This window comes from Aethalodelphis obliquidens, unplaced genomic scaffold (assembly GCF_003676395.1).
Source record: "Aethalodelphis obliquidens isolate GAN/ISIS:26980383/991018 unplaced genomic scaffold, ASM367639v1 scaffold50, whole genome shotgun sequence".
NCBI lineage: Eukaryota > Metazoa > Chordata > Mammalia > Artiodactyla > Delphinidae > Aethalodelphis > Aethalodelphis obliquidens.
The window spans coordinates 1,798,511-1,823,894 of record NW_020837994.1 but is presented as its reverse complement, the minus strand read 5'-3'; the positions used below and the strand labels follow the sequence as shown (position 1 = coordinate 1,823,894).

General features: G+C 42.1%; 1 long non-coding RNA gene across 1 annotated transcript; it reads right to left on the bottom strand.

Moving 5' to 3' along the window:
* Positions 1-19,437, bottom strand: LOC113607761 (uncharacterized). The gene is made up of 4 exons (XR_003428065.1): positions 19,298-19,437; positions 16,796-16,945; positions 16,576-16,673; positions 1-441 (listed from the first exon to the last, which is right to left on the bottom strand). It is a non-coding gene; the product is annotated as an uncharacterized LOC113607761 (long non-coding RNA).
* Between the last annotated feature and the right edge of the window lie 5,947 nt (positions 19,438-25,384).

Below are 25,384 nucleotides of genomic sequence, written 5' to 3'. Positions count from 1 at the left end.
TATGGCAGCCCTAGCAAACTAATATAGCTTCTTTCATGTAGCATGATGTTTTTGAGATTCTTTCATAATATTGTAAATATTAGTAGTTCTTTACTTTTTGTTGCTCGGTAGTATTCCATGGATGTACCATATTTTGTTTATTTATTCACTAGTTGATAGACATTTGGATTGTTTCCAGTTTGGGTGCTAAAACTCCTGCTAAAAATTTTTCATACAAGTCTTCATGTGAACATATGTTTTCATTTCTCTTGGGTAGATCCCAGAGCTTTTAAAATCAAGTTTAAGTTTCTTACTTCTTCAACCTCACTTCTCACCCTTTATCGTTTCTTACCTTTGCTTCAGCACCAGAGATTGCTCATAAGTAGATTGCATATACTATGCTATTTCTCACTTACAAGTCTTTACATATGCTGTGTCCTCTCTGGACTTTCGTTTCCTCATCTGTAAAATGGAGATAATAATCAGACATATTGAGTCTCAGATGTTAGTGGAATATAATCTAATAGACAGTACCTCTCATCTAGACAGTGCTTTATAAAAATTTACAAAGCTTATTCATATCCTTTATCTCCTTTGATCAACTCTGTCACATAGGGATTATAGTTTAGCAGCTACGGCAGATTGCAAAAATGGCCAGGAATTATTCACTTCTCTCTATCTACATCATTTAAAAGTGTCCTTCTACACTGACTCTGGTTTGGCTTTGTTGTTCACTTTGACTAGAAACGTGCTTGAGTACAGGGGCTTCCCTTCTCTTGCCACACATGGAGTCAAGAGACCACCATGTGAATGAGCCTAGGCTAGGCTGCTGAAGGACAAGCAGCCACATTGGAGGAGAAAAAAGGTGCTCCCAATATGTGAGTGAGGCCACCACCCAACTTGCCAGTTGACTACAGACCCGAGGGGGAGCCCAGCATAGATCTGCTGAGCTGACCAAAACCAGGTGACCTATAGAATACGAGCTAAATAAAGTGATCATTGTTTTAAGCCACTGTGTTTCAGGGTGAGTCATTTTATAGCAAAAGCTAACCAATACAGAGATTCAGTGCAATAAAGCTTTAGAGCTAAGCAGCCTGGGTTTGAATTCTAGCTCTGTCACTTACTAGCATTGTAGCCGTGGGCAAGCTACTCCACCTTTCTGAGCTTCAGTGTCCTCATCTGAACAAAGGGGATAATGGTAGCGCCCATTCCCTGGGGTTGTGAAGATTCAATAAGATGATAGATGTCAGACATTATCTCTTGTGCTACTGGGCTCGACATAACTGCCTAATAGAGGGAGCCATTGTTCAGATGAGTAAACTAAAGATGAGAAGACTAAACTCCCAGATGTTTAGTGTCTTTCTCCAAGATCACACAGCCAGAAAGCGACTGAACTTGGCACTCACACAGGGACTGCTTGACCAAGTTTAGGGCTCACCCACCAAGTTTAGGACTCATGACAGACTAGTGGGGGAGACTGACTGGGGGTGAGTAGGAGCATGCATTGTCCACTTTGCAGATCGTCTTGCAGTATGAAAGCCAAAATAGGCTAACGTTAATGAATGATCAAATTGAACTTTTATGAAGATTAATTTGGTAGCACAAAGTACAAGTCATTGGGAGGCATTGGTAGTCCTACCCCTTCATTCTCGGGATCCCATGTCTCCCCAGGTCTGGTTTTCTGTTTGTACTGTTTCTCAAATCCACTCTTTCCTCTCCATTTTCTTTCCTTAAACTGTGCCCCCTTCTGGAGCTTCCAGCTTCCTTTGGTGTCTCCTGTTCTAATCCTTTCTCCTCTCCCTGCATCTTCTACACTTCGTGCTCTGTGCCAGCACATCCCTGATGCTCAGCAGAGGACAGATTCTGCTCGTGGGTTTTACCTAGGGGCTGGCTAGATGGCTTCCAGGTACTGAAATGAAAGACCTCCAAGTGCCTCAGACATCCCATCCAGAGAATGAAGGGCCCATGAGAGGGCCTTCCGGATCTGATCAATTCTGCAGGCAGTGCCCAAACCCTAATAAAGGACTGGCAGGTACTACCGTCACTGAGCAGCAGAGGGCAGCACCAGCTCCTCCTTTGTCATCTCCCATCAGGAGCTGGGGACGCTCCTTCACAGAGGGAGAATAACAATGAAGACAAGACCTCAACAACCAATTAGAAAATGCTCTGTGGGCCAGACTTTAATTGAATTAATTGCCTGAATTGAAAGAATAGGGGATTTTATATTAAAATAGGATTTCAGGCTTTAATTATTAATCCAAACATCTGGCTGCCATCCTTTGTCCAGGCTGTGCTCTCCCGTGGGCCTCGGTCCTTGCCACTCCCTATGGTCTTCCCAACATTTAGGCCAAATGTCTTTTGCCATTGATCAAAGTACTTGTACTGTCATACTTATAAGTGAAATCTTTCTTAACCATGTCTTCAACAAAAGGAAGAAAATAAGACCTAGATTAAGAGAACAACAAGTTCCAAAAAATGGGGGAAGGGAAGAACGCATTTCTTTGTGAAAATGAAGTAAGCAATGTGTCTGTGTTGAAATAATACAACTTAAGGTGACATTACAAAAATAAAGCACAATAACGGGACTTCCCTGGTGGTGCAGTGGTTAAGAATCCTCCTGCCAATGCAGGGGACACGGGTTTGAGCCCTGGTCCAGGAAGATCCCACACGCCGTGGAGCAACTAAGCCCGTGCGCCGCAACTACTGAGCCTGCACTTGAGAGCCCGCAAGCCACAACTACTGAGCCCACATGCACAACTACTGAAGCCCGGGTGCCTAGAGCACTGCAGTGAGAAACCCACACACTGCAATGAAGAGTAGCCCCGGCTCACCGCAACAAGAGAAAGCCCACACGCAGCAACGAAGACCCAATGCAGTCAAAAATAAAATAAATAAATAAATTTATAAAAAATAAAGAAATTTTAAAAATAAAGCACAATAAGAACCAAAAGGAATATAGCAAAGATGTGAGATGAAAAAGCAACCATGGAAGAAAGGACTGAAATTTCAACAGATTTTATTCTTTTGAATGCAAATAAATGTTTCTGCTATAAAATGGAATTAAGGGAATAAATTATAAGTGTATAAAATATAATTCAATAAGTGAAACAGTAACACCCACAGGAAGCTGTAGGCATTTGAGATTGCACCCTCTAACCCAACCCCTTCCCCCAGTCCCCAGCTTTTATGGACAAGATAGCTGAGGTCCAGAGAAACTGTAACTTGTCCAAGGTCACAAAGCTAGGAAGTGGCAAAGTCAGGGATAGAAATCACATCTTTGGGCTCTATACCCTTTGCTTCTTCCATATATTTTATGGCCACAGAGCTTGACAATATATGTTGGGTTGATGAAGGGCAGCATAGTGTAGTGGAAAGAACATTAAATCGGGATGGAGAGCCCTAGATTCTAGTCCTAGCTATACCAATGACTGACTGTGTGACCTTGGGCAAGTCACTTTCCCTCTCTGGACCTTATTCTCCACATCAAAGTACAGAGAAAGCTAAACTCAAGACTTTGAAAGTTAGTTGGGAAGTGTGTCATATTAGCCAATTGTAGCCTTTTTGTCCTGGGGCTAAGAATTTAGCCCCAAGGGAAAGGAGTAAAAACCTCGCTTAAAGAGAAGAAATCAACTCTGACTGATTAGAATAAGAAATAAATTTATTAAGATAATCTTCTATAGCTTGTGGAGTTACCAGAAAGCCTGGAGAATTAGGCTCAAAAAATGGGCAGAAAAATGAAAGCATATGTGCACACAGACACCTGTATACAAATGTCTATAGCAGCTTTATTCATAATGGCCAAACTATGGAAAAGACCTTTAAGAAACAAAATTCAACAGAGTAAATTTGAAGGTCGAATTGGTTTTATTCAATGATTCATGAATCCGACAGCATCCCGTCTAGTAAATAATGTATTTACAGATGGGATGCAGTCCAAGGAGTTGTACAAAACGGAAGGTTTTTATAGGCAGAACACGGGGCAGGACAAGGAAGTTCTTTTCAAAAGAAAAGAAAGAATTGTTTCAGCCTAGGTCACCTTCCCTAAGTGAGCAGCAAAGAACGGGGGGGGGGGGTGGGGGGGGGCGGGGGGGTGGTGGTCTTATCTCGCTTATTACCTCACTAGTGCTGACAGGAAATTCCAGACTGATCGGTTTACAGTTCCACTCCTGGGAGTGGCTGAAACTGCATTTAGGTTAGGTATTAAGTCTTGGTGAGGTTTAGGAGAAGTGACTCCATTTTGGGCTTCTTTCTTTTTTTAATTTTTTTTTTTTAGATGTTGGGGGTAGGAGTTTATTAATTTATTTATTTTTGCAGTGTTGGGTCTTCGTTTCTGTGCAAGGGCTTTCTCTAGTTGTGGCAAGCGGGGGCCACTCTTCATCGCGGTGCGCGGGCCTCATCGCGGCTCTCTTGTTGCGGAGCACAGGCTCCAGACGCGCAGGCTCAGTAGTTGTGGCGCACAGGCTCACTTGCTCTGCGGCATGTGGGATCCTCCCAGACCAGGGCCCGAACCCCTGTCCCCTGCATTAGCAGGCAGACTCTCAACCACTGCGCCACCAGGAAAGCCCGGCTTATTTCTTTTTAACAGACCCAAACGTCCATTCACAGACAAATGGATAAACAAAATTTGGTATACAGTAGACTATTATTCAGCTGCAAAAATGGAATGAAGTACTGATACATGCTACAGCATGGATGAATCTCGAAAACATTACGCTAAATGAAGTAAGCCAGTCACAAATGACCACATACCATGTGACTAGTATGACCGTCCAGAATAGGGAAATCTAGAGACAGAAAGTAGATTAGGGGTTGCTGTGGACGGACAAGGAGTAGGGGAGTGATAGTTACATGGTATAGCGTTTCTTTCTTTTTTTATATATAAATTTATTTATTTATTTTTGGCTGGGTTTGGTCTTCATTGCTGTGCGCGGGCTTTCTCTAGTTGCGGCGAGTGGGGGCTACTCTTCGTTGCGGTGCGCGGGCTTCTCATTGTGGTGGCTTCTCTTGTTGTGGAGCACGGGCTCCAGGCACGTGGGCTTAGTTGCTCCGCGGCACTTGGGATCTTCCCAGACCAGGGATCGAACCCATGTCCCCTGCAGTGGCAGGTGGATTCTTAACCACTGTGCCACCAGGGAAGTCCCTGGTATAATGTTTCTTTTTGAGAAGACAGAAATATTCTAAACTAGACTGTGGTGATATATGCCACTGTGGTGATATATGTTGCACATACTTATGCATATATTAAAAAGTGAACTGTATAGTTTAAATGGGTGAATTGTGTGGTATGTGGATTATACCTCAATAAAGCTGTTAAAACATTGGCAGAAACAAAGGGAGCCAAGACAGGTACAACCTCAGCCCAAATCATGCTACAGAAGCAATTCAATAAGAACACCTCTGCCACCCCTACCCCTGCCCTGAACACTGGACCCAGAGGCCACTACTTGCTCTGCTGGCATTCCTACCCCAAAATCTAGATGTTAAGGCCACTGCCCCCAACACTACCAAAATGAATTCTCCATTGTCCCTGCTTCCTTGCAACCTAAATGTCTTATTCTAAGTTCTGGGAGAATGTACCTGATTGATTGAGTCTGGATCATATGTGCATACCTAGCTGTAAGGGGGGATTGGGAAAGCAAATATCTGGCTGTCATCACTTCTATAATGGGAGATAAGATCTGACCCCCTACAAGATGCATATGGTAGAGAATTCTCCAGATATACGAAAGGGGTTTCAATGTTGGACAAATGAGCAAACCAACCAAACAACAAACAAAAACAAACATCCTGACCTCTATACATGTATGTAACCCCAGTTAAAATGCAAATATTCCAGATTAACCTGTCCTTTAAATGCTCATTCATTCATGTATGCCTGCAATCACCGTGAGCATTTATGAAATACCTAAAAACTCTTTGCCAGCTCTATGCTAAGCCCCACAGAATCAGAAACAAATAAACCTGGCCCTCAAGGCGATCCCAGTGAGCAGGAGAAAAAATGGAGTGTTACGGGTTGCAGGCTAAAAAGTACAAGGAGTAAAATGGGGGCTCAAAGAGGGACTGATCAATTCTCCTTGAGGAGAAGGTTAGAAACCCAAGATGACTTTGAGGAGGAGGTTAGAAACCCAAGATGACTTTGAGGAGGATCTTAAAGGTGGGTTGGTGCCTTGCTAGGCAGAAGGGAGGAAATAGGGGCCTGGAGCAGCCAAGTGCGGGGGGAAACAGGGAGAAACACTGTGCTAGAAGCTTGGGGTGTGACACGGGGCACAGCGAGAAGGGCTGGAGAGGTCACAGATCATAAGGAGTCATAAAGCTCAGACCAAATAGTTTGGTCTTCCCTTTCAAGAGGGAGCTATTGAAGGATATTTTGTTTTCAAAACATAATTTTTTAAAAATATTTTAATTTTATTGGAGTACATTTGATTTACAATGTTGTGTTAGTTTCAGGTGTACAGCAAAGTGATTCAGTTATACATGTACATACAGTCATTCTGTTTTAGATTCTTTTCTCATATAGGTTATCACAGAATACTGAGTAGAGTTCCCTGTGCTATACAGTAGGTTCTTGTTGTTTATCTACCTTTTATATAGTAGTGTGTGTATGTTCATCTCAAGCTCCTGATTTATCCCTCCCTTCCATGTCAAAACATTGTTTTGATGTTGTGTAGAGAATGAACTGGAGGAGAGATCGGGCAAAAAGGTCATGTAGCGGGCTGCTGCCATAGTCCAGACATTAGATGGCAGAAGAGGGTCTGGACCAGGGTGGTAGCAGTGGTGATGAGAGGGACAGAGATGGATATGCGATAATACATAAGGAAAAATTTCGTTCACCTTATCTTGTCAGAACTGTTTAAGGGCGAGCAGGACCCTGATGACATGGTATCAACCCATTCACCCATCTGTCCCATCTATATACTCACTCACTCCTGCCCCAACATTTATAAGTGCTGGGGATACAGAACTTGTTCCCACCTTAGAGGAGACCTGACTGGACAGGAGACAGGCATCTAAACAGACAGTTATAAAGAGTGCGACGGCTGCTAGGAGACTGCTGGATGGAGGGCTCTGTGGGAGCACTTTAACTGAGGAGTTCAAGGAGGACTTCACAGAGAAGATTGGAGACCTGTTTTAAAAGATCAAGAGGAATTGGTCAAAAAGAAAATGCTGGGAAGGAGGCACTGGGGTCAGAGAGAAGAGCATGTTATGTGGCCATGAAAAGGTATCTTTCAGTCCACCAACCATAGGAGTGTAATAGACCAAAGGCCCCAGACGCTGCTCTCTAGAGTCCAGCATCCAGTCTGTGCTGAGACATAACCTCCCATGAGCTGCTGTCAGCTGAGAACAGCAGGGAGACTAGGGCAGGTGTATTCCTGAGAGGCAAGGGATTCCTCTGACCTCTGACAGCCAACTTTGTGGCTTCAGGATAACCCAACCTTCCTTAGACCATACAGCAGAATTGGACACTTCCACCAAACTCTCCTTTCCCTTCTGCTTACTCAGGGTCAGACTTGAATGGAGGATTTATCGTTCAACCAAACTCTCCTTTCCCATTTTTGTAAAATCTTGCACGCTTAAACCCTGCTTGACTTTGCTTCTAGGAGGACCCAGAGTAACATACTTGTGTAAAAGCATATATTATTTAAGGACTTCGGACTTTACTCTGGGCTAATTCACAAGACCTGAGACACTTTTAGTAAAGTATTGGCTTGGCCAAAAAGTTCGTTTGGGTTTTTCTGTAAGATCTTACAAAAACCCAAACAAACTTTTTGGCCAACCTAATATAATCAGACAAAATAAAATTTGAAGTTTGGAGGTAGATGGCCTAGAGGTGTAGAGAGAATGGAGAAGGTAGGAGAGAGCAAATAGTTGTACATTTGACCCTTGAACAATGTAAGAGTTAGGGATGCCAACACTGCACAGTCAAAAATCCAAGTATAACTTTACAGTTGGCCTTCCATACCCACAATTCCTTCTTATCCAGGGTTCTTTCCTATCCACAGTTTCACATCCACGGATTCAACCAACCACGGATGGTGTTGTCCTGTAGTATTTACTATTGAAAAACATCTGCATATAAGTGAACTCACAAAGTTCAGACCTATGTCAACTGTAATTATTTGGGGCTGCCAAGCTTTAGAACCTTTTCGTGTTTGGAGAGTTCCTCATCTTATGAGACGGGCAGAGCTGGCTTCCCGTTACAGAAACTGAGAATGCCAACTCACTTTCCCAGCATCCCCTGCAACTAAGACAAGGCACATGACCCAGGCCCTGCCAATCAGATACACCTGCCTTAGACAGATTTTGAATTGGAAGCTAGTGAGGCAAAGAAGCAGGGGTGTACAGAATCAGTGTGAGCCATGGCTGGCAGCAGAGGCAGCAGCTGTAATGGCAGACTCCAGGATCTTGGAGTGGTCATGTTGATCGTACTTGAGTGGCCCCAATCCCCAGAACAGTGAATGTCATTGTGTTCACTGGGCCAGTTCTACATGGTGAATTTGGGAGTTGATCCTGGGGGAAATGTCCAAGCCCAGTTCTCCGCCCTCCAGGAGATTCTGTGAGCTGCCTAATATCCTTTCAATAATTCCTTTTCTGCTTATATAAGCCAAATATGTTCCCTGCTCGCAGCAAGGAATCTTGCTTGATAAAGGGGAAATGGAACAGGAGCTACCAGCAGCCTCAGTGGACTAGAAGGGAGAACGGTAGCAAGAGAGAGAACGCAGTATGATGTGAAAGTTATCAAGCTCTGGAGCAAAGAGACTCACGTTCATATCCTAGCCCTTCACCTATGTCTAGTTGGCTCAGGCTGCTATAACAAAATACCATGGACTAGGTGGATTAAACAGCAGAAATCTACTCCTTATGGTTCTAAAGGCTGAGAAGTCCAAAATCAAGGTGCCAGCTGATTCAGTTCCTGGTGAGAGCCCTCTTCCTGGTTTGCAGTGTCACCCTCTTGCCGTATCCTCACACGGCAGAGAGAGAGAGTTGCTCTGGTCTCTTCTCCTTATAGGGGCACCAGTCCTTTATAAGGGGCTCCACCCTTATGCTCTCCTCTAAACTGAATTACTTTCCAAAGGCCCCACCTCCAAATATCATCACAATTGGGATTAGGACTTCAACATATGAATGGCTGGAGGTGGCCATTTAGTCCTAGCAACCTATTCACTGAGTAACTTTGAACAAATCACTCATCTTTCTGAACTCCAGCTATCTTACCTGTAAAATGGGGATGTTGAGCTTTACCTCCTTCATAGGGCTATTGTAAAGATTAAATGAAATAATAGGTACAAAAATACTTTGTAAACTATAAAGTGAGCTCTACAAATGTTTGTAATTTACTCTAACAGGGCCAAGCACACAGTGTGGCAGGCAGAGGTGCTTTTTAAATATCTGAAGTAAGAAGAAAAAATAATTATTATCTTTAGAGCTAGTACTGTGTGCCAGTCACCATGATGAGTGCTTTACTAAAATGAACTTCCTAATAGCCTAAGGTGAACAACCTTCCCAGTTTGCCAGGACTCCCCTGAAAGTCACACATTCTGGGAATCCCCTGAGATCTGAATATAGGTTTGAGGATCATGCCCATTTTACAGATGAGAAAACTGAGGCTTAGTGAGATTATGCAACATGCCTAAAATCACATTTATTAAGTGACAGAGTCAAAACTTGAACCCAGAGCTATCAAAGAGGAAATATAAAAGGAGAAGTCTTTTTAGAAAGAAAGATGGAAGGTATCAAAACCCTGCATTTTTAACCATATGACTCTAGCCCAGTTTGGCCTCAGGGGCTGGTGCTGGGAAACTGTTTAGAGAAGGTCATAAGCTGGGCCCAGCCCCAGGTCATCCGCTCCCTCGGGGCAGTTCCTGGCAGATCATGGTACTTTGTTTTGTTTTTTACTTCATAGAAACTCTCCTGTTTCTATAGGGTAATTAAACCCTCATGCCTCATCCTGTTTATATTTTGCCTTTGTCTTTTGTTTTGCTTATGAATGAAAGAACAATTCAACCTTCCTAATCCAAACTGCTTAACCCCTTAAAGCAGGTGTTTGGGGTCTTGAGCTACAGCATTAGCTCTAAATATGTATACAAAGGTAAAGGGATTCTGTGCCCAGACAGTGTCAGAGCAAAGTTTTTCTCAGATGCTGATGGGTAAATTTTGCTCAGGGTGCAGAGGAAGGGTGGTCAGGAGAGAAAGAAAGTCTGGTTAACCTCTAGATCAAGCTTCCTTTCTGTTCAGATACACCTGTAGTGGCCCCATCTTACCTCTTGTCAACTCATCCTCATTCTGCACTGTTGAACTGAGAGTCTGGAGGCTGGCGTGTGGCCCCTAGCTCTGCCACTAATAAATAATAAAGTGTGTGCCCTAGATGACTCTCTTTCCTCTCAGAGACTCAATTTTCTCATCCATCAAACAAAGGAATCTGATGATCAGATTAGGTGCTTCCCTATAGGGTCCCTGTGGTGTTGACACTTTAGGATACTGTAATGGTGCACATAATTGAACTGCTTTTTTTTTTTTAATAAGCATTTTAATATCTTCAAACTGATAAAAGAAGAAAATATTTCAATTACAAAAAAAGGGGATTATGGAACAAAAATAGGTAGATATGAAAAAAACAGCTCAATCTAATAAAATTATAAATGCTAGAAATGAAAAAATATAGATATCAAGGAAAGAATTTAGAAAAGATAAACTTTAGGCTGGATCCAGTTTTAAAATTAGTTATTGAACCACTGCTAGGGAATGTACACTTGAATCTTGCTTCTCTCCAGGTGAACTGCTTCTGAAGGAAGGTTCTGGGCTAGGTGGTGTGTGTGGGTGGATGTGAACATGTGCAAGTGTGTGTGTGCATGAATGTTTGAGTGTGAGTGTGTGAGTGTGCATGCAGATCATTCTCAAAAAAGACATACTCAGGGCTTGCATGAACTTCCAGGTCTGGTGAAAGCCCTTCACCCACCCCTGCCTGACTCTCCTGAATTGCTTTTCCAGACTCAGCTCTCCCATAAAGTGGGAAGTAAAAGCATTTCTCTTCGTGAGACAGCATTGTGGACAGGAATGAGCACTAATGCTGGAGTTAGACTTGGGCTTGAATCCTGGCTCCACCCTGTACTTGCTATGTGACCTTAAGCAAGCTATTTACCTAAGTCTGAATTTCATCAGTGGTGACAAGGAGCTAACAGTCCCTAACTCAGCATAGTTAGAGACTGGAATGGAAGGAGTATGTCAGGTACCTGGCTTAGAATGAAATACATGGCACACCTAAATCAGGACAAGCTGTGTAATTTGCAGGTTCTAGGGTAAAAAGAAAATGTGGGCTTCTTATTCAGAAATTATCAAGAATTTCAAGATGGCAAGAACAGAGCATTAAACCAAGCACAAGGTCCTTCTAAGCACAGGGCCCTGGGCATCTAGACAGTCAGATCCTCTTGATATTAACTTTCTTCCAGGCAGGTTAGCTAAGATGTTGGGAGAAGAGTGATGGATGGAAGGGGATGTCATAAGTAAGAGTCCCCAAGTAACTCAGGAAGCAAAAATTGAGGCTAGGAGATCTCTTCCATCCCCACCCCCTCCCTGAAGCCACCCTGCCCATTGGAAGGCATAGATGAAGGTCAGAGCAGGTGAGTCACTTGCTTCCTTAACCACTGGGAATGTTTTTCCCACTCTGTGAATTCGGCCTCCTTCCCTCCCAGACACGGAGGCTTAGCTTAGGATAAGACAATATGCATCCTTTCCCAGGGAGTCAATCTTCATTTCTTTTACCTCTTTTACGTCACCTAAGTCCTTCTGGACCCCCTGGAAAGGAACTGAGGTCCTGGGGCCCAATGAAAAGGAAGGAGTAGCTGAGGGAGGTCACTGTCCATTGGGCAGAAGGGATCCTCCAGACCAAAGTATTGTTGAACACTTGGAAGCTGGGAAGTCAGCCAGCGTTTCATCTTTTGTTTTTTCCTCCTGGGGCTTCCTGTCCCAGAGGTGGATGGAGAGGAGTCGTGGGGGACTTCCTGACCTCTACAAATAAACCTTTCCGTTGTGGTTGGCCAGGCAGTACTTCCAGGCCAGACAGATCAGGTTGATGGGCAATAACAGAGGGAGACAGCAATGCTGCCTGCAGAGGAAGCTCACTCCTAGTTCCATCAAAGGTCCCAGCAAGAGGGGGCTACGCACTGCTGGGGTAGAAAATGTGGTCATGGGAAAGGCCAGGGCTGACTGCCTACAGTGCGGGGTGGGGGTGTATGGAAACTGGGTTGGGGGGAGCATCAGAGAATGTGAGGGCTGAAAGGGCCTCCAGAGGTCATCTAGTCTGTTCTCTGCTGATTCCCAGTACCCAGACAGTTCCTGGCACATAATAGGGGTTCAGTTGGCATTTCCTGCATAAATGAGTGAATCTAATCCAACATCTTTCTTTAACTGAGCCAGAGAAGCAAGGCCCAGAATGGAAAAGAAAGTTTCCCAAGGACACACAGTGAGTTAGTATCAGAACCCAGACTAGAGCTCAGAATTCCTGAATCCCAGACCAACGTTCTTTCTACTGGGTGACAATTAGTGCATAGAGGAGGGGAGAGGTTTTCTCCTCCTTCTCTACATTGAGGAAGACAGAGGATTTCAAGTAAACTGCTCAGAGAGCTTGATGTAACCCTAAAGTTCAGTGATCATAAACCACAGAGTTTGACACATGCTTGAAAAACCTAAAGATGAGAGACGGATGAACTTGTAGGACAAGGAGAGAGGTGGTTATGCTGACAGCGACTGTCCTCTCACTGGCCATGGGGCAAAGAGAGGTGTATCCTGGGGACTGATGTGGACCTAGAAGAACGGAGATTACCTGGATCTTCTTAAAAATGACTTGCCCTCAAAAGAATTGCATGGAGGGCACTGTGACCCCAACAAAGAGGATGGACTGCTAGAAGCTCAGGAGCTATCCTGGAGGAGAGGTCTTGCCTTATCAAGGGAAGTGCAAGTGGAGCTCCAGGGTAGGATGTCCAAAGGACCTTCTAAAGCCTTCTAAAGAGAAAAAATTGGTTTTGTACATCTGACCCTCTCCAGACAGCAGCATCATATTGCAATTGGTGTCCTGGAGGCAGAGATGATGTTCTTTGAAACTACCAAAGCTTATATTTCAGGGCCTCTCACTTACATGGGCCCCCTTAGGCCCATAAGCTTTATATTTATAGTGTTTATTCTTTCTCTTCAAGAGTGTATTAGTTTTCTGTTGATGTGTAACACATTACCACAAACTTAGCAACTTAAAGCAACATAAATTTATTATCTCGCTTCTATATGCTGGAAGTCTGGGCATAGCATGCATGCATGAATCAATTCTCTGCTCAGGGTCTCACCAGGCTGAACAAGGTTTTGGTCAGGTCTGGGGCTCAGGGTCCTCTTTGAAGCTCACTGGTTATTGGCAGAATTCAGTTCCTTATGGTTGTAGGACTGAGTTCCCTATTTCCCTGCTGGCTATCAGCTGGGGATCACTGTCAGCTCCTATAGTCCACTCCCAATACTTTGCCATGTGGCCCCTTGTTATGAACTGAAAAGTTTGTGTTCCCTCTTCCCCAAATTCGTATGTTGAAGCCCTAAACCCCAGTGTGAATGGTATTTGGAAATGGGACCTTTGGAAGTTAAAATTAAGGTTAAGTGAGGTATCCAACAGGATTTGTGTCCTTTTAAGAAGAGACATAAGAGCAGGTTCTGTGTGCCATGTGAGCACCTACAGAGAAAGCAGCCATCTACGAGCCATGAAGAAAGCTGTCACCAGAAACTGGCCATGCTGACACCCTGATCTCAGACTTCCAGCCTTCAGATCTATGAGAAAATAAATCTATTGTTTAAACCACTCATTCTGTGGTATTTTGTTAAGGCAGCCTGAGCTGACTAATACATGCCTTCCCACCCCCATCCAATGCAGATCATGACACAGATGTTTGCTTTCCAGACCAGATGTACCAGAGTACATCTCTCTGACTTCATCTTCTTTCTAATGTCAATACTTAAAAGGAATTGGAGAAATGTCATTACCCGAGGACCAAAAACTACCTCTGGATTTCATCAAGCAGCAAGAAAAGACCTATTTAGTAAACTGAATTTTAGGGAAACTGGTGGGAAAAAATAAGGTATTCTACCTGCAACAGTATGAGTCCAGTTTGTTCAACAAACTAGTTACACTTATAAAGGAAGAGGCATAAATACAGTAAAACAAATACACAGCATAGCAGCACAAACATATAATGCTTCAGGAAGTGGCCCAAGCAGAGAAATTCCCAGACTGGAAGTTGAGAGATTGGACTGTAGTCCTGATTCTTTCACTGACCACTTAAGTTGCAGTGGGGAATGTATACAAGACAAACAACCCACAGAGAAGAACAGAAAAATGATAATAATATGAACAGGCAATTCATAGAAGAGGAAATGAAATGGACAATAAACATATGAAAGGATACTTAAACCTACTATTTGTCAGGGAAGTGCACATTTAAAAAAACAGAATATAGCTTTTTAACAATATGTCTAACAAAAAAATAAAAGATTGAGAACATCCAGCCCTTGTTAAAGAGTAAGGAAATGGACACATTTCACATTGCTGGTAGAGGTATAACATTGTACCATAATCTGTTTGGAAAATATTCTGGAAGAATCTATTAAAATTTAAAATGTAGATACCCTTTGGTCCAGAAATCTCTTGTAAGACTCTATGCTATTAGAGTAAAAGTATCAGTATCTAAAAATATATGTGCAAGAATATTTATGGGTACCTTGCTTATAGTGGCAAAAAAAGAAAATAAAAAGAAAACTGGAAGTAACCTGAATGTCCAACAGGAGAGAAATAACTGAATACATTTTTATGCATTTACATTATATTATGGAATATGATCTAGCTATTAAAAACATGAGTCAAATCTATCTGTACCAACCAGGAGGAATGAGTATGAAATATTGTTAAGTGAAAAAGCAAGTTGCACAGTAATGTGTATTGCATGTCCCTATTTTTGTTAAGGAAAAAAAAGGAGAAAAGCGCCCACTTTTTATGTTTATATATTTGTATCAGGAAAAAGAAAGTCGTGGGAAGTTACACAACACAGTGTTAATGTTGGTTGATTGAGGTGGGGTGGAGGATGGTGGTAAGGGAGTGGTGAAGGCATTAGAGGGAAGAAACAGGAAATTATTAACATGTGCTTTTATATGTTAATTTTTCTACTGTTTGACTTACTATAAAGTATATGCATTACTCTAATTTTTAAAAAAAGTATGTTTAAAAATTAGAAGAAAAGAGGGGCTTCCCTGGAGGTCCAGTGGTTGAAACTTCTCCTTCCAGTGCAGGAGGTGTGGGTTTGATCCCTGGTTGGGGAGCTAAGATCCCACATGCCTCGTGGCCAAAAAAATCAAAACATAAAACAGAAGCAATATTGTAACAAATTCAATAAAGGCTTTGAAAATGGTCCACATCAAAAAAATCTTAAAAAAAAATTAAAAGAAAAGAGAGTAAAAGCATAGGTTTGGCAGTTCAAAAAACCTAAGTTTGAATCCAAATTCTATCTTTCACTAGCTGGGTAACCATGAACAACTTACTTAAACCTCTCTGAGCCTCTGTCTTCTCATCTGTTAAGATGGGCATGATACCCAGCCCCTAGAGTTGTGAGAATTAAAAGAGATCATGTATTTAAGTGCTGAGTACATAGCAGTCATTTTAAATATTTATTTATTTATTTAGGCTGTGCCAGGTCTTAGTTGCGGCATGAGAGATCTTTTAGTTGTGGCATGCAGGCTCATAGCTGCGGCATGCGGGCTTCTTAGTTGTGGCATGCGAACTCTTAGTTGTGGCATACATGTGGGCATTAGTTCCCCGACCAGGGATCAAACCTGGGCCCCCTGCATTGGGAGCATGGAGTCTTACCCACTGGAACACCAGGGAAGTCCCCATAGCAGGTATTTTAATAAACGGTAGCTATAATTAGCCCCACTCAAGATCGGATTGACTTATAGGAACTCTGAGCAGGTTAATGCTTTGGCAGCTTTCAGCAGTTTTATCCCTTCAGGAAAACAAAATTCACACTAGTCATGTTAGTAGAATTTTAATATAGAGACTTAGTTAAATGGGCGTTAGAGGACTGAAAGAAGAGAAAAAGCAGAGAAGAGAGAATAATTGCATTAGTGGCGACCTCCCCCAGGCCTGGGGGAATAGAGAGGGAAGAGGATGGGGTTATCAAAATCTAGAAGTTTGGAGTTCAGGCTTGTTCTGAGAGGGCACCTCCCCACCACCCCCAAATCTGGAAACTGGTACCAACTGCTGCTGTCAAGGTCAATGGCCTTTGCTAGGGTGACACTGACAGGAACAGGAAATAGACTGAAAGGAACAAGTCCCATCTGCCTCCTGCAGTGTTCCAGTCTTCCTCCAGTGCCCCTTGCAGGGAGAGCTTAACAGAGGACCAGGCGGGCAAAGGAGAAATGTGGTTTGCAGAGCCCCACCCAGCTCAGGGTTTGGAAGGGTAGATTGGAGGCTAAGAGCTACTAGCACACGTTCTTCAAACCGGGTTTTTTAACTTTTGTTCTACAATTAGATAGAGGAAGGGTAGAAGGGAGGACCGGAGGTGGTAGGCTAATCCTCACCTTTATTTTCCAGGGCAATCCAGCTGTGAGCCAAATTTGCTTACTCCATTCCACAAAACAAAAGCCCTTTGTTTGTCCATTCCAGACTCCTTAGGAAGCTGTTGAGTGAGAGTTCACTGTTATTCATTCTCATCTTAAATTACTAATCAAAGTCTCTCTTACAACAACTGGAGTTCACTGCCCCAGAAGGGCTCTCATATACATACACAAATTTTCCTACCTTGTTAAATTTCCTGCAGTGTTTTGGTACCCAGAGATGTTCGGGCACCTCTTATAAACTGGAGTCTTATAAACTGGAGCAGTTGCCTACCCCTTACTCTAGGTCAGATCACCAGCAGGTCACTTTATGTCTTTGGGTCCTCAGTTTCCTCTGGTATAAAACAAGAATTTTAGGCTACATCATCCCTAAAATTCCTCACAATTCCAGCATTCTATAATTTTGCCTAGCTATGAACAAAATGAGTCATGGCTCTTTTTAATTTTTTTTTTAAGATTAATAAACTAAGAATGGGTTTTCAAAAATGTTAGATTTTTGATGACTCTGAGGCTAAGTTTGGGGTTTATTATTACTATTACATTTAGGTTAAAACTGCACCTTGACATTAAAGAGTTTGATACTTTGGATCAATCTAGTTATCAAACGTCAATTAAGATTTTTTAAGGGCCCATTATGGGCTAAGTTCTACAATGGAGATCCAGAAGAAAGATAAAATACCACTTCAATTCTGAGGAAGCCATAACTGTAAGAATAATTAACTAATAAGATGAGAAAGCAAGGGTTCAATACCTGAGTAATGTACCCACTTTTTGTTCTGAAGTGAAATTGACTGGGTGCATTGTACTGGTTTGTTGGTTCGTGGTACAAGGGTAAGGAGGCTTCTCAAGGGAAACGAGCTGAGTTCTCTTGAATTCCATATATACCTCATTTATTTAAAAAGAGGGGGGGAAACCCGCTGGCTACTAATAGGGCAAGGAAACTTGATAATTGGCTCAAAAAGACATTAAACGTGGTAGAGGCAGTGAAGAAAAATAAGAAAATTAACACTGACCTACCAAATAGAAATTCTGGGTGGAGTTTTATTAGGTACTTATGTAATGTAACAAATAGCTCTTGGAGACGGATGATCAGACGGAAAGGGTAGATTAACCGTCCCATCCCAACTCTGTACCTGTAGTGCTATGTGCTGCATGCTAGGAATGTATTTTGGAAGTCAGGACCCTATAATCAACACTCCCCAAAATATTTTGGTATTCTCATTTCCACAGTAGTGGGAGGACTGAGAGGGAAATCATTACCGTGTATACTTGCCAGAATGTCATAGGGCTTTTCCTTCTGGGGACCTAGCCTCTTCTTCATTCAGTGGGCTCTGGTCTGAGAAGTGGCTCAGGATCATCAAATTTTAATTGAGGCCATAACTTTCAATGGCTCATTAGAATAATTGTATCTACCTGGTTTCTAGTTACCTCTGTAATCCAGTGGTTAAGTACTGCCACCTGGCTTCTATCATTTTGGGGTTCTACCATCCTCATTGCTGTTTAGTGTGCCTAGTTCTATGACAGTTTCTCCTACCACCAGCCCTGGTGTATGCAGGAGAGCCACCACTGAATTTTTCAGGAATGCTGGTGCCCCTCTTAGCAGCACATTGCTTGTAGCTTTGGTAAATGGTGTAAAGTTCCTTTGGGGCATAGTTATCTAGTGAGTCTTCTGGCCTTACATAGTGTATCCACTTCCCTGAACTTTTTAATCCTCTCCTCCACCAGCTGCACTGGCCCTTGTGACATTATAACTTCACTTAGTGTGAGCCATCACTTTTCCCATGCTTCCAGGAGCCATCCTAATAGCAAGTTTGTCTGTCTACTAAATCAGACTCTCCTCTATCCAGTCTTCTGTTCTGGTTCCCTTGACCAAACCTCCTCAGAGTCCAGTCTCATGTGTACACCCTGGCTCACGCTAGTAAATGATGGCTGGGCCTTGTTGTTCCTTTGCAGCTCCTTTGGTGAATAGTCCTTTTCTTCCTTTAATAGGCCCAGTGCTTCCCCAGCTGGATTATGCTATGACTTAACCCTAAGTGTAGGCCTAGTGGCCAGGGCTATAGGTGGGGGCAGTTCCTGAGGGAGGCACACTTTGTCTTAAGGGTCTGAGTTCTCTGCATTGCCTTCAAACAAGCAGGGTGTGCTAACTCTTAAAAGGTGAAGAGGGGTACTTCTGCATGCTCAGAGGATTTAGAGGAGTCTGGGAGTTCAAAATATACACAGACATCCCCATCCTAAGTGTCAGAGTCCCATTAACCTTGGTATATCAGACCTGCCTTGGTTTGTCACTTACCATCTCTGGAACTTGACTACTTTATTAAGTCCCAGTCCAGGTCTTCAGCTTTCTCTGCCCTCCTGCTGCAGGAGATGAGAACCTCTTTGTAAGCTTTCTCACTTGGCTTTCATTGCCAGTTAATGGCCTGCAGCTTGTTATTATCTTTTTCTAGAATATCCATGGACTTTGCAATAATCACTCAAGTCTATTACCCTTATAGTTACCATTTCTCCTATATTTCTCAAATGCTTAGTACATCGCACCAGCTAGTGCATTCCTCTCCATGGACATACCACCCTAATTCATCACCAGTGAGAACTAGACCACAACCTTTTATGCTCTACCTATTACCAGTGATGAGCTCCTCATTGCCAACCAGGTGGTTAGTGATCTAGCTTTAAAATCTCATCTTACCAACTGCTTTTTTGGACCTCTCCTGGCACAAATTTCCACAGGTTGCATTCTCCAGATGCAGATGCTGATAACTGTAGGAGTTCGGCCTGCAGAATATTTATCAGGGATCCATGTCTGTGCAAAGGAGGGAAAGGAAAACAAAACAAAACTGGGCAGAGGGAAAAGCCCAAATGCCATGCAGGTCTGACAAAGCTTCAGCCAACCCATGAGATCTCTGAAACATTTATAACCCATCAGAGTTGTCCCATGGTGGGCCAAAATGGCCAAGCCTTTATACCCCTGCCTCACTCCATCACCTAGCATGGGCTGCCCCGGGAAGGACAAGACCTTGCGTAAGGTAAGGTAGGTCTCTAGATAGCTGAGGCAAATCCTGAATGAACTGACAGCTGGAGGTTGTCTTGGAGCAGCACTCCTAGCAATGGGGGCAACAAATTCTCCTTGAAGTGAGATCTGAGGCAGTGGTATCTTTAATGTTAAATTAGGCTGCAGGGCAGTTTACGCCCCAGGGCACTGATGAGAACAATAGAGCAATCAGTCCGCAATTATTGGAGCCTAACATCTTGGTGTGATACCAGTGAGGTAGACAGCTTAACAGAGAAATCAGGGAAAGACAAAAAGAGCCTGGATAAAACCACTGTAAACCCAGGGTGACTGCACACACACTTAAGGCTGTGTCATCTGAGGAGTGACATCAGAGGCTTCACACTGGGGGGGAAATAGACTTCACTAAAATAGTGCAGCCAAGTTCTTAAACAAACGAACAAGCAAAAATCAACAAAAACAAGCCTCAGAGAGGAGAGAAGGGAATTAGGATCCAAAGTGGCTACAAAATATTACCTAAAGTATCCAGTTTTCAACAAAAAATTATGAGACATGCAAAGAAACAGGAAAGTGTGACAGATACACTGGTTTTGTTTTTTTTTTCCTTAAAGCAGGCAACAGAAACTGCCTATGAGGAGGCAGAGATGTCAGATTGAACAGACTTCAAAGCAGCCATTATGTTTCATACATTCAATGTTCAGCATTCAAAGTTCAAAGAACTCAAAGAAACATGTTTAAAGAAGCAAAGGAAGATACACTGACAATGTCTCATCAAATTGAAAATGTTAACAAAGAGACAGAAATTATTAAAAATAACCAAATGGAAATTCTGGAGTTGAAAAGTACAATAAGTAAAATTAAAAATTCAGTAGAGTGGCTCAACAGTAGATTTGAACTGGCAGAAGAATTGGTAAACTTGAAGATAGATTGATAGGGATTATGCAAATTAAAGAACAGACAGAAAAAAAGAATAAGGAAAAATGAACAGAGCTTGTGGGACAACATTAAGTACACCAACATTTGTGTAAAGGATGTACCAGAGAAGAGGAGAGAAAGAAAGGAGCAGAAAAAATATTTGAAGATGTAATGGCTGAAAACATCCCCAATTTGATGAAAACCACTGATATACACATCCAAGTAGTTCAATGAAGTTCAAGTAGGATAAACACAAAGAGATCCACACTCAGATATATTACAGAAAAAATGCTGAAAGACAAAGAGAGAATTTTGAAAGCAGCAAGCGCAAGAGGCTTGTCATACACAAAAGAACCCCAGTAAGATTAACAGTTGATTCCTTGTATGAAATAGTGGGAGCCAGAAGGCAGTGGGATGACATATTCAAAGTGCTGAAAGTAAAAAAATTACATCCAGCGGTGAAACTATCTTTCAAAAATGAAGGTGAAATAAAGACATTCCAAGACCAATAAAAGCTGGGAGAATTTTTTTGCTAGCAGACCCACCTTACAGGAAATGCTAAAGGAATTCTTCAGCCTGAAAGCAACTCAACCCACATGGTAATTCAAATCCACACAGAAAAACAAAGAGCCTAGTAAAGGTAATTACGTTACCTTTATAATTATAAAAGACAAATAGATACATATTTTTTCTCCTTTATTCTATTAACTTATTTTAAAAGCAATTGCAGGGACTTGCCTGGTGTCACAGTGGTTAAGAATCCGCCTGCCAATGCAGGGGACAAGGTTCAATCCCTGGTCCAGGAATATCCCACATGCTGTGGAGCAACTAAGCCCTTGTGCTACAACTACTGAGCCTGTGCTCTAGAGCCTGCGAGCCACAACTACTGAGCCCACATGCTGCAACTACTGAAGCCCACATGCCTAGAGCCCATGTTCCGCAACAAGAGAAGCCACCGCAATAAGAAGCCCTCACACTGCAATGAAGAGTAGCCCCTGCTTGCCACAACTAGAGAAAGCCTGCGTGCAGCAACAAAGACCAAACACAGCCAAAAATAAATAAATTTTAAAAATTAAAAAATAAATAAAAGCAATTGTATAAAGCAATATATATACTTTTTGAATATGACATTAAAAACTAAAAGAACAAAGAAAAATAAACTTGACAGCGTCAAAATTTAAAACTTCTGTGCTTCAAAGTACATCATTAAGAAAATGGAAACACAACACACAGAATGGAGGCACAATAGTTCCTTTCACTCTTATGATTCTCTAAGTACTATTTTTATTTACTTTTGTTTTTATTTTTCTTTATATATTTTTAAATGGGTCCTGATTCTCTGTAAGGGCAGGAAGAGTCATTTAGCACGGTTCAGTGAGTACTTTGATAAATAATTGTTGATAGTGAAGGTAGTCTAAACTTACCACTGCAGAGAAAGAAAATTTTGAATAGGAGAATGGTTACATGTGGACTTGTAGAGTATTTGGGAAAGTTGGCCAACCCCTACTGTAATCTCCTGTGGGATCCAGAGAGGAGGTACCCTGGAGCCAGCTAGGACTCCATTAATGTTAATGGATAATTTTTTTTAAATCCCACAAGCTAAGAAATCTTTCTTTCTTGATAGCAATCTGTCTACTTTAGTTCCTGATAAAATGCTCTTCCTAGTCCAGACAGGAATAAGGGCACTGGCCCTAGGATCCTGGGAGTATTTAACAGCAGGTGCCATGACTGCTTGGTGGTGTCAGCACCTACCCACTTATCTGCAGCACTCAGCACAAGCATGGCACCATGTAGGCAGGCTTGTGAAATGAATGAATGAAAGAAACATCAAGGGAAAAGAATTACAGGCCAGAAACAGAATCTTCAGCAGAAACTTTTATAATAGAAATATTTAAGGCTACACCAGAGAATATCAGGAGAAGGTATAATAGTCATCTTCAGGTCTTTATAGCCTGGGACCAGTGGTGCTGGTAAATGTTTAGCCTAAGAAAAAAAGAAAGCCCGTATTTGCAGATTTGCTGATTTCCTTGGTATAAGTACTCGTACAATGGCCAATTTCAAACTACTAACGTGCATACAATCAGCTTTGAAAGCCAGTTCACTATTGCCTGCACCATAAAGTATTTCAACACTGGAGCACACCTGCGTGGCCACATTATTTTTCTTTTCTTAGTTTATACCTCCCCAGACTCTCTCACTACTTTGCACTTTGAGTTCCATGATCTCTTTAGCATCTAACCTTTTCCCAATGCTTAACTTCCCATGTCTTTTAACTTCCTCAGTTCAGGAATCACCTCCTTTGAAAGAGGCCATGTTTTGACTGCCTTCACTGGATTAGGTACCTCCCTTTGCATTCCCACACTCCCCTGCTGTTCCAGTGGTCACAGGACTTATCACATATATATTGTTTTGTTTGCTTGCCTCCATTTCCTGCCTCTCCCTCCATGCCCACCATGTAGTCCTATCAGCAGCTGCCTATTACAGTATACCTTCCCCTTAGTTAGTCCAGGGGGCAGATGCACAACACAAGTTAGATGAATTTGAGCCTGATCCTAAGAGTTTTTGAACTGGAGCTGCAGAATTAAGACTGTAAGGTATGAGATGGGGATTTAAGCCATCGGGGGGGCTTAACTTTCTCAGTTAATCTGAGAAAATAAATGCAAAATAAAACAGAAATGGATGGACAGATATGTGATAAATTAAATATAGCAAAATGGTAACAGTTGTAAAATTTAAGTTGTGGTATATATATGTACAAATCTTTCAACTTTTCTGTATATGGAATTTTTTATAGTAAATTATTGAAGGAGGGGGTAAGAAGTAAACAAGGGTCAAAGAGTGAGAGAGTTCTGGGGAGAGTCCAGCCTCTGGGTCCAGTTCTCCTTAGGGCCCAGCTGATTTCTTGCCCTGCTCATCATGACTACCTAGGAAAATTTTTTCCCTTTTTACTATGCTAGGTCAAATTGGAATTCTGTCACTTGCACTCAAGAAGCTCCTAACGAAAAGAACAGTATAATGCAACCAATACCTATCTCCTCTGTTAAAGTATAAACCCTGAGAGGGCAGAGATCCTGCGTTATCTTTTTTGTCATTCCATATTCTCCAAAAACAGGCAATGTAGTGGAGTGGTAAATAGCATGGGTTTAGCAGTCAGACAGACCCAGGTATAGTCTACGTCTGCCATCTTACTGTAGGATTATAGGCAACAACCTACTTAAATCTTTCTCAGCCTCAATTTCTTCATCTATAAAATAGAGATAATATTTGCTGAATAGAATGTGAGAATAAAATAGGTAATGTATTCAGAGCATTCAGCCAAATGTCTGGACTGCAAAAAGTGCTTGGTAAATGTTAGCCCCTGCTATGGTTATCAGGCAATTCATATGACCTCACATTCCTTAGTCTCTACCTTCAGTTTTTTTAATTCTTTTTTTTTTAAGAAGATGTTGGGGGTAGGAGTTTATTAATTAATTAATTTATTTTTGCTGTGTTGGGTCTTCGTTTCTGTGCGAGGGCTTTCTCTAGTTGTGGCAAGCGGGGGCCCCTCTTCATCGTGGTGCCTGGGCCTCTCACTATCGCGGCCTCTCTTGCTGCGAAGCACAGGCTCCAGACGCGCAGGCTCAGTAGTTGTGGCCCATGGGCCTAGCTGCTCCGCAGTATGTGGGATCCTCCCAGACCAGGGTTCAAACCCGTGTCCCCTGCATTAGCAGGCAGATTCTCAACCACTGCGCCACCAGGGAAGCCCCAGTTTTTTTAATTCTTAAATTTCCTCTATTCTAAACTGCCACTGATTATAGACCACACCTTAGATTTAATAGCAACTCATCATAAAAATAAGGAAATAATAACATAAAATATATGGTAAGGCAGTACAGTTTGATGGTTTAAATTGTGAGTGCTAGAGGGAGATTACCTCTGTTTTAATGACCTGTGATAAATTACTTAACTTTCCTAAGCTCAGTTTCCTCATTCAGAAATTGTAACTGTTCAATAAGTGTTAATTAATATTCTTATTAATATATTCATTGGTTATAACATGCAGTGATTTTTCAAATTTTCAACAGGGAGGAATGGCTAGAGTTCAAAAGGCACTGTACAGAGAGGTGAGAACCTCACACAGAGAGAACTCCAGGATATCTTACTTGAGTCTTTCAGCTGAGTAATGATCAGCACATGCATGTGAGGAAACTACCAGGGCCAGGGAAAGAACCACCTGAACAGACTAGAGGTGACAGTGGCCAGTACTGTCCAGGGAGTGTCTCTTCCCACCAGCCAGACTAGTAAAACTCATATTTAATGGGGCATTGGATGAAGCAATCAGGAAGATCTTGGCTCAGTAGTGGCATGCAAAGAGGCAGGAAAATGTGACTTATGGTGAGAAGAATATCAACCCATTGAAACACCCAGAACTGACAAAGATGTCTGAATTAGCAGAGCAGAACTTTAAAACAGTGGTTATGACTGTATTCCATATGTTCAGAAAGTAGAGCCACGGAAGATATAAAAAGACACAAATAAAATCTTTAGAGATGAAAACCTCAAATGTCTGTGATGACAAATACACTGGATGGAATTAACAGTAGGTTAGACATAGCAGAAGAAAATATTAGTGAATTTAAAGGCATAGTAATATAAACTATACAAATGAAATACAGAGATAAAAATGAGTTAAGAATAATGAAAAGAACATGAGTGAGCTGTGGGACAACCTCAATCAGTCTAATATACATGTAATAGCAGTTCCCAAAGAACAGAACAAAGAGGAGAACAGAAACAATTATTTGAAAAAAACAACAGCTGAATTTTTTTCAAATTTGATTGAAACTGTAAACTCATAGAACACAAAGTTCA